Here is an 8316-nt window from a genome sequence, read left to right as displayed (position 1 = left end):
CCAGGTTAGGAGATCATGAGCAGAGACATCTTCCAGTGGATCAACGATAAAACCACAGTTTAATCAGGCGACGTTACACACTGCCTTGCAAAAGTAACGTCCCAATGCCGGCTGGCCCCTCGTGATGCTGAAGCCTCATGTTTACATTCAATCATCTCCACTAAGACTTGGATGTCTTGAGGATGCCAGGGGGACTAAATGAGACACGTCAAATGCTGGCAAAGCAACGTTCATCCTGTAACAAGACACCCGCCGGCGTTAGGGCCCTCCGATGACAACTGCTCATCTTAACGAGAGTTGTTGTAACCCAGTCACCATGGTGATGGGGATTTAAGAGTACGGGAGGGTGGGGGTGGTTTTCGTGTGTGTGTGTGTGTGTGTGTGTGTGTGTGTGTGTGTGTGTGTGTGTGATGGGGGGTAGCTTAGAAGGAACACAAGATGATTGGATTCGTGCGCTAATTCATACTCATGGTCACACACACACACGCACACACACACACACACACACACACACACACACACACACACACACACACACACACACACACACACACACGTGTATACGTGTACATGCACACAGTGTCAGAGTGACACTAAATCCATCTACAAAGAGAATGCATCTGTCCAACGAAAGCAAAACGTGACTTAGGGAGATTTTAGTTGCGGTGTAAGGTTACATGAGCTTCATGGTGTAAATGGCCATAGTGGCTCTGAATAGAAGGTCTATTATGGAGCTCACGTCTGAGAGCGCTCTCTCTCTCTCTCTCCCTCTCTCTCTCTCTCTCTCTCTCCCTCTCTCTCTCTAGGTTTTATACGACCGCTTAGCACTCGTCGTGATACGCCTTGCCAATTGAAAAAGCATACAGAGCCTATTTTCTGATTTGGCACACCTGGCAATTGATAAAATATCAATGGTTGCATACTTGTGATCACCTGAACACTAAACACAGTAGTGTTGCTTTGAGTCGACGTGTCATTTTGTGACGTTATATCGGTTCACCGTAAGGTTCTGGATATGTTTTAAAGGAACTTTACTTAAAACTTGTATCACAAGGAAAATGTGTAGTTTCTCTCTTATTGTAGAAATAGTAAGGTAGGACGGGGGAGGGGGGGCTGCTCTAAAGGATGCATCCCTCCCCACATAGCTACAATTCAAAATACTCAATCAAACATATTATTATGTAGAACGCATTTCAACTACGTATAATGTGCATGCACATCAAATATACAACTGGGCAGGGGGCAGTGCATTTCACGTCCCCCCCCCCCCGCCTTTTTCTCCCCAATTGTACTTGACCAGTTACCCAACTCTTCCGGGCCGTCCCGGTCGCTGCTCCAACCCCTCCGCCGATCCAGGGAGGGAGCCTGCAGACTACCACATGCCTCCTCCGATACATGTGGAGCCGCCAGCCGCTTCTTTTCACCTGACAGTGAGGAGTTTCGCCAGGGAGAGTAGAGCGTGGGAGGATCACGCTGTTCCCCCCAGTCCCCCCGAACAGGAGCCCCGACCGACCAGAGGAGGCGCTAGTGCCGCGACCAGGACACATACCCACATCCAGCTTCCCCCCTGCAGACATGGCCAATCGGCTCTGTGCATAACTGTAGTCCACTGACTTCAGGTTTCTACTGCAGCGGTCATACCAGTTTCCTGCTCGTTGGCGCGTGCTATTGACAATGGCATATTTTTCGCGACGCCTGCAAGATTTACCAAGTCACGTCCAACTTGATATTTACAATTTGAAACTTTTCACCCGTTTGCCGGTAGGTGCAGGTGAAAGTTTGTCGACAATTCTGTGCATGTCGTTGACATTTATCCATGGTAAATCTTGCAGGCATCGCGAAAAATGTGCCATTGTCAATGGCATACACCAACAAACAGGAAACTGGTATGACCGCTGCAGTAGAAACCGGAAGTCAGTGGACTACAGTTATGCACAGAGTGCATTGTATCTGTAGGGACGCCCGTACAAGCCAGAGGTAACACGGGGACTCGAACCGGCGATTCCTGTGTTGGTAGGGCAACAGAATAGACCACCACACTACCCAGACACCCCACGGCATTTTTGTCTCTCCTGCTCCATCGCTATATTCAATGTTCGTTTGCAAAGCTAATTTACATTCATTTAGATTTGTGAATTGTTGAACTAGTGCAATTACTGTTTTTCAGGTCGCTTGACTTTTCTAACCAGTGAAAAGTGACAGGAGGGAATGGACCGAAGGATGTCAGCTAGAACCAGTGGGGAACATGGTGTGTGGCTTATCCATCTGAACCAGTAGGCTCAGCCCTCCATGACACCATCATACCCACACCACACTCAATGGCTCTATCCCCGTATATCCCTTTGCCAAGGGGCCGACATCTTTGACCGAAGATATTTTTCCCAGCAGTGTAAATGCCTTGAACCACTCACCACCCTAAAAAGAAGGGGGGAAAAAAACCATTACCTTCCTGGATTTGGCCCCGGGATAAGAAGTCGGAAGGGTGAGATGAGCACTGGCAGATTTGGGGTTAAGGGGTACGGAGGTATTTAAAAATGAAGAGCTGGCACTCAAGAGGATGAGTGGGGTATTAAAAGAGTGTTAGGCTGGGCAAACCCCCAAGGCCCACTGAGCCTTTTGGTGATGTCACCACGGCCAAATAGGAAGTGTGGATTAGCTCTGGATGGCTGGCAGCCACTCCGAGGTGCAGAGCTGAGGGATGAGGGGCGCGCACCGCCGCATTGTCAGCACACTGGACACCAATTGTTTGCAAACACCGGATTAAATCAAATGGCTAGTAAAGGTTAGTATGCATGTGTGTCTGTGTTTGTGTGTTTATGTTTGTTCTGATCTGACAGTCGTTGACACAGACACACACACATCAAAGCTGAGTGTAACTCTTAAGAGTGGAATGCGCCGACAAGCAGAAGGCCGAGAATAGCATTGCTGGATAACGACACACGAAGATATCACAGATGCGCGCATGCACGCGCGTGCACATCTCCACCATACTCCTCGTGGGTCCCGGCAGTTTGATAAGCACGGGCCTTTCAGATCTCCGTCCTAATTTCTCTCTCTCTCCTCCATCCTCCGCTCGCCATCGTTTGAAGTTGCGCGGACCCCCGCATGAGGGGCTTTACACGTTTCCAAAAGCGAAAGCGGTGGGATCCGGAGCACGGGAGACGCAACCAGCCGCAGGGGACTGACCCGGGTCACCAAACTCATGTGGCGTCACTCACCGGACCCCCCACCACCACCACCTCCTCCTCCTCCTCCATCACCACCACCGCCGACAGCATGTGTAAAGTATAAACAGTCCCACGCTTCTCAGATATTTTCACAAATATACGTGGGGGCTGCTTCCACTGCCACCATGCTCACCGCCACCATGCTGGTTTGAATCCCTGACCTGACCGCGGTTTCCACTCCGCGGAGAGTGAAAGGAGAGGCCTTGGGTAAAAGTTTCATTTCTCTGCTGCTGTTAGGTTTACAAATCAGTGCGTGTGGTGATGATCGGCGGGATGATGGACACGATGAGAGCCACCGCGGATCATCAGCTGTAAGGGCGAGGAGGAAGGCTGTCGGAAAGGCACAGAAGCAAGATCCATTTTATACTTTGTTTTTGTGCCGAGGCTGTGGGTTAAGATAGTTCCCGTACCAATACTTACATTACCTCAGAAGATTAAACTGTCTCACCGAACTATCTTTCAATCGCTTGCTTTCAAAATACCATGCACTTTGACAGATTTTTTTTCCATGTATGGACAGGGACAAAAATATCGCCCGTAGGAGCAGGCGAACGCCGTCAGGCAACTCTCCCAGAAGCCTGGGAGAAAGCACTAAACACGGCTTAATCAAATCCTGCCTGGGGTCTATATGCCTCTTAGCTGTGCATTTAATATGGCTCTCCCTCTCCCCGTTAAACCGCACAGCCCTCTGTCTCGGCCTTTACTGGGGCCTCTGCGAGGAAGAGAGGCGTTACGAGGCACGATGAGGCGCATTACGAGGGCGCTTACGACGGGAAGTTACGAGGGCCAGTTCGCATTTCACGGAGGTCCAGGAATCCTACAAGGCATTCTGAGGAATTTATGAGGGGGGAGGACCGGCAAAGAGGGTGTTGGGTGGGTAGCTGGGGGGGTGGGGGGGGGTGGGCTAGGGGTTGATGGGGGTGTATGAGAGCCAGAATGGGATGCTGTTGATGCCCCTACCCTATTAAAAGCAGCTAATTTAAAAAGGACACACACACACACACACACACACTAATGCACACACACACACACACACACACACACACACGCACACATACACACATGCACACAAAGGCATGCGAGGTTTGAACATAAACAATCTCATATTTACATGCAGATACATGTAAAAACGTGTTAATTCTCTCATATACACAGGAAGGGTGCACGGATACAGACCCACACACACACACAGACACACAGATACACAACCACAGTGGCAGTAAACAGATGCCGGGCCCTGTCAACACGTCTGACAGATGATTAGATGAGATGAAGGGGAGGGGAGTGCACGGCACTAAATTGCCCTTGATGCTTCTCAGTTGCTACCTCTCTTTTAGCCTCGGCCTCTCTCCTTAGGTTGACACTTCTGTGTCTCAGAATTTTACCGGATGCACACACACACACACACACACACACACACACACACACACACACACACACACACACACACACACACTCACCCCCACCACCCATCTGCCCCTCTTTATTATCGTCTTTGTCTCTGCACAGGATGCGACAAAGTGGCCCGTACAGTAGTAGGAGGTAGCTGGTGTGTTGCCTTTTTGGGTCACTTCTAAATGTGGCTAACAATATGTCATCGGGCAGGCACATGGGCCGACTAAAGGGGCACCTGACCGCTGTTGCAGGCTTTCTGGGGGAATTTAAAAAATATTAACATTTCAGTCCGAAGACTGAAGCGTATCCCGTTCTGCATTTCAGACATTGACCTGTGCTTTGTAAAGCATCTCCCGCAGGGCCTCATTGACACCATGCTGCATCTGTTACGGGGGCCCGTGAGGTGTAATAAGGTACGTGTCACCCGTGACAACTGGGAGAGATTTATTTCCTGGAGCAGTTTTCCCTACGCTGCCCGTGTGTTGGTCTCTCTGCACGCTCCTCTTGTTGACCCCCCCCCCCCCCACCCAACCTCACCTGTACCTATCTGCTACGATTTCTTTTACTTATTTATTTGAAACTTATATGTTTGTTTAATCTTACTATTAATGTAAAACTGCCATCCTGGGTCACCCTTACAATTGTCGCTTGTTGCTATTTCAAACTAACCGCTGCTGCAACCACCACAATGGCTGATCGCCAGATTCTATTTTGGGCGGTCCTGCGGTATGACACGACTGAATAGTTACCCCTTTCCTCACAACCCAAAACATGCAAAGCATCGTTGTTTACCCCCCCCACACACATCACACACACAAGGCAGCTAAGATAAAGGGAATGAACAAGTCTGACTGGCAGTGGTTTTAAGTTTCATTGGAGACAATTCAGACTACATTATACACTAAACTATAACTGCTTCGTCAGTGGAAGTGGAACAAAAAACAGGACTTGATTCAATGCAGGCAGTTGCCAGCTGTACACACTCACACACACACACACACACACACACACACACAGCACACATGCAGACACACTATATACACACACACACACATAAATGCATGCACGCATGCAAGCATGCTTGCACATAATTACACAATAAACTATGGTTTGAGGATCCAGAAAGGAAATGGAAAATGAAAATCCAATATACATAGAATATCATGGTTTGTCATCCCTACACACACCATATGTGTTGGCCGAGGGTGATTCACCCTCCGTGTGTGGTTCCACTGTGCCAGATAAGAGCCCTAGATGGTACCATCAAGTTCCCGCTGAGCACTTTTAGAGCCATATTTGAACTCTGGTCTAATAGGGAGTTTTGTAGTACGACTGACCTTCTCTCAACATGCCCACAGCGCAGGCACTTCATAAAGCGACAGGCTTGGCAGGACTTCCTTCTCCTCTTGGTAATCTCACATTCATTAGAGGCTGGGCAGCTGTATTCAATGTTACCTGAAGGAGGAGAGAGAGAGAGAGAGAGGAGAGAGAGAGAGAGAGAGAGGAGAGAGAGAGAGGAGAGAGAGAGAGAGAGAGAGAGAGATGAGAGAGAGAGAGAGAGAGAGAGAGAGAGAGGGATGAGAGGAGAGGAGAGAGGAGAGAGAGGAGAGAGAGAGAGAGATGAGAGAACGAGGAGAATGGCAGAGCGCGTTTAACAATATACTTTTCACACACTTCATTCAGCATTATGAATTCAACTCAGATCTGTCCACAGAGCAGAAATCTTTCTCTCCCTTAATTTGGAATTAGTAGCCATAGCAGCCAAATGGGCACGCTGAGTCCAGTGGCGTTCGGCCAATTGCAGACGCTCTCAGCTGCCACTCTGTATCAGAATCAGGAAGTAATCTGATGAGCCAGACATCAGATCTACACGTTTCGATCTGACAGCCGTCTATCCTATTTGACTCTTGACCCCCCCCCCTTCCAACATGCCCCATCTGCAAGGAGCCAAGCCTAAACATGGCTTAGTTTGCCAGATCCCTGACCTGGGAGAAAGCCAACAGAGCACAGGACAATCCATTTAAAACACCCACACCACACGCCACTGGCATACACCACTAGCACATTTCAGTTTTCACATGCCGAAGTGCACACACACACACACACACACACACACACACACACACACACACACACACACACACACACAGACACACACACACACACCAATAAGGCAACATCCAATTCAGTACCATATTTTATCTGGGGCCAATATGAGGGATCGTATGTTATTCTAAACTGAAAATTCAAACATGTTTGACTATACACACGCGGTCATGGAAGTTTAACAGAATGTCAGCTGTTTGCAAACAGGTCTTTATGTAAAGCCGTCATACCGTTTGAGGAGCAGAATGAGGAAGGCCGTGAGCTAACTTATCGGGTGGTGTTTTACACCAAAACAGATGCTAGACCAAGACCGCGTCCTGTGCTTCTCGAAAAACTGGTTCTCCGATGATCTTTGGGAAGGAATATCACAATAAACTGAGTCTGTTACTAACCATAACATCTATATCAATTAAGCCTTTTATCACACCAGCTCACAGCTAGGTCGGCTACCCTCGTGTGCGTACTATGTGCGTAGGTGTGTGTTTGTGTGAGTGTGTACATATATACATACATGCGTCCCCAGAGATTGTGTGTGTGTCTCTCTCTCTACCCTGGATGGTCCTCTTGAAAAAGGCTTTGCAGGCCTCGCAGGAGGCCACGCCATAATGGTAGCCGGAGGCCACGTCGCCACACACCAGGACACAGCCGCTTGGCCACCGAGCCTCAGCATGAACTCACACTTCACTTGGCCTTCATCCTCTCCGAACCTCCTGAAGTGAGGAGATGGGAGGGAAGTGGGAGAGAGAGATTGAGCAAATGGAGAAGGGGATGGATGGAGAGAAAATTTGAGTGGAGAAAGAGAGTTGAGGGGGGCAGAGAGATAATCCCAAGGCTGAAATTGAATCATTGCTAAATTTCCATTTCAAATGTGGAGCAGGTGACACCATGCAAACGGAGGTACAATCTGAGTATGAGTACTCTTACACACACACACACACACACACACACACACACACACACACACACACACACACACACACACACACACACACACAGATCCATAGACCCACCTATTTGTTCCTCCGTTGCTGGCCAGCCCCGCTGTGTGTCCGTAAAGGCTCGGTGAGTCCAGCCCGTTGGTGTGAGTGTGGCTCTTGGAGAGGGGGCCGTAGCTGGAGTTTGTGTCCGAGGATGAGCTGCCGGGACTGGGTTGGGCTGGGCTGACATCCCCCAGGGAGCTGGGGACTGGGGCTGGAGGGCTCACGCTTTATAGAGGAGGGGCAGGCGGGGTCCAAGCCCCTCACTGACATCCTGCTAGAAGTCTGCAAGGAAGAGAAGTGTGAGGGAGGTGACAGGAATACCGGCTTTAAGAAGCTACGTGAGGACAGGAGCCGGGTCGACGAGGTCTATATGATAATGTAAATGGGTTTATCTGGTTTTGTGTTAATGTTAACGGCTGTGGGCCCCTAGATCAGGGTGGACTGCAACTGGCTGCTCTGCAGTCATCATAAACTCAGGATTGGTCAAGCGGATGAGAGTAAAAAACTAATCTCAATTCATGAGTTTATGTACCATCGTACCTAAATGTGTAGTTGTGCACTTCCAAGCTAAAACACTTGGAGGTTCGTGATCTCCCTGCCCTCCCTTC

At 49.2% G+C, this 8316-nt stretch overlaps 1 pseudogene; it reads right to left on the bottom strand.

Annotated features, from left to right (window-relative positions):
* LOC130125096 (estrogen-related receptor gamma-like) overlaps positions 1-7978 on the bottom strand; it is a 14347-nt pseudogene extending 6369 nt beyond the window's left edge.
* Between the last annotated feature and the right edge of the window lie 338 nt (positions 7979-8316).

Source organism: Lampris incognitus, chromosome 15 (assembly GCF_029633865.1).
Source record: "Lampris incognitus isolate fLamInc1 chromosome 15, fLamInc1.hap2, whole genome shotgun sequence".
Classification (NCBI taxonomy): Eukaryota; Metazoa; Chordata; class Actinopteri; order Lampriformes; family Lampridae; genus Lampris; species Lampris incognitus.
The sequence above is the reverse complement of the archived record's forward strand: the minus strand, read 5'-3'. Positions and strand labels throughout refer to the sequence as shown.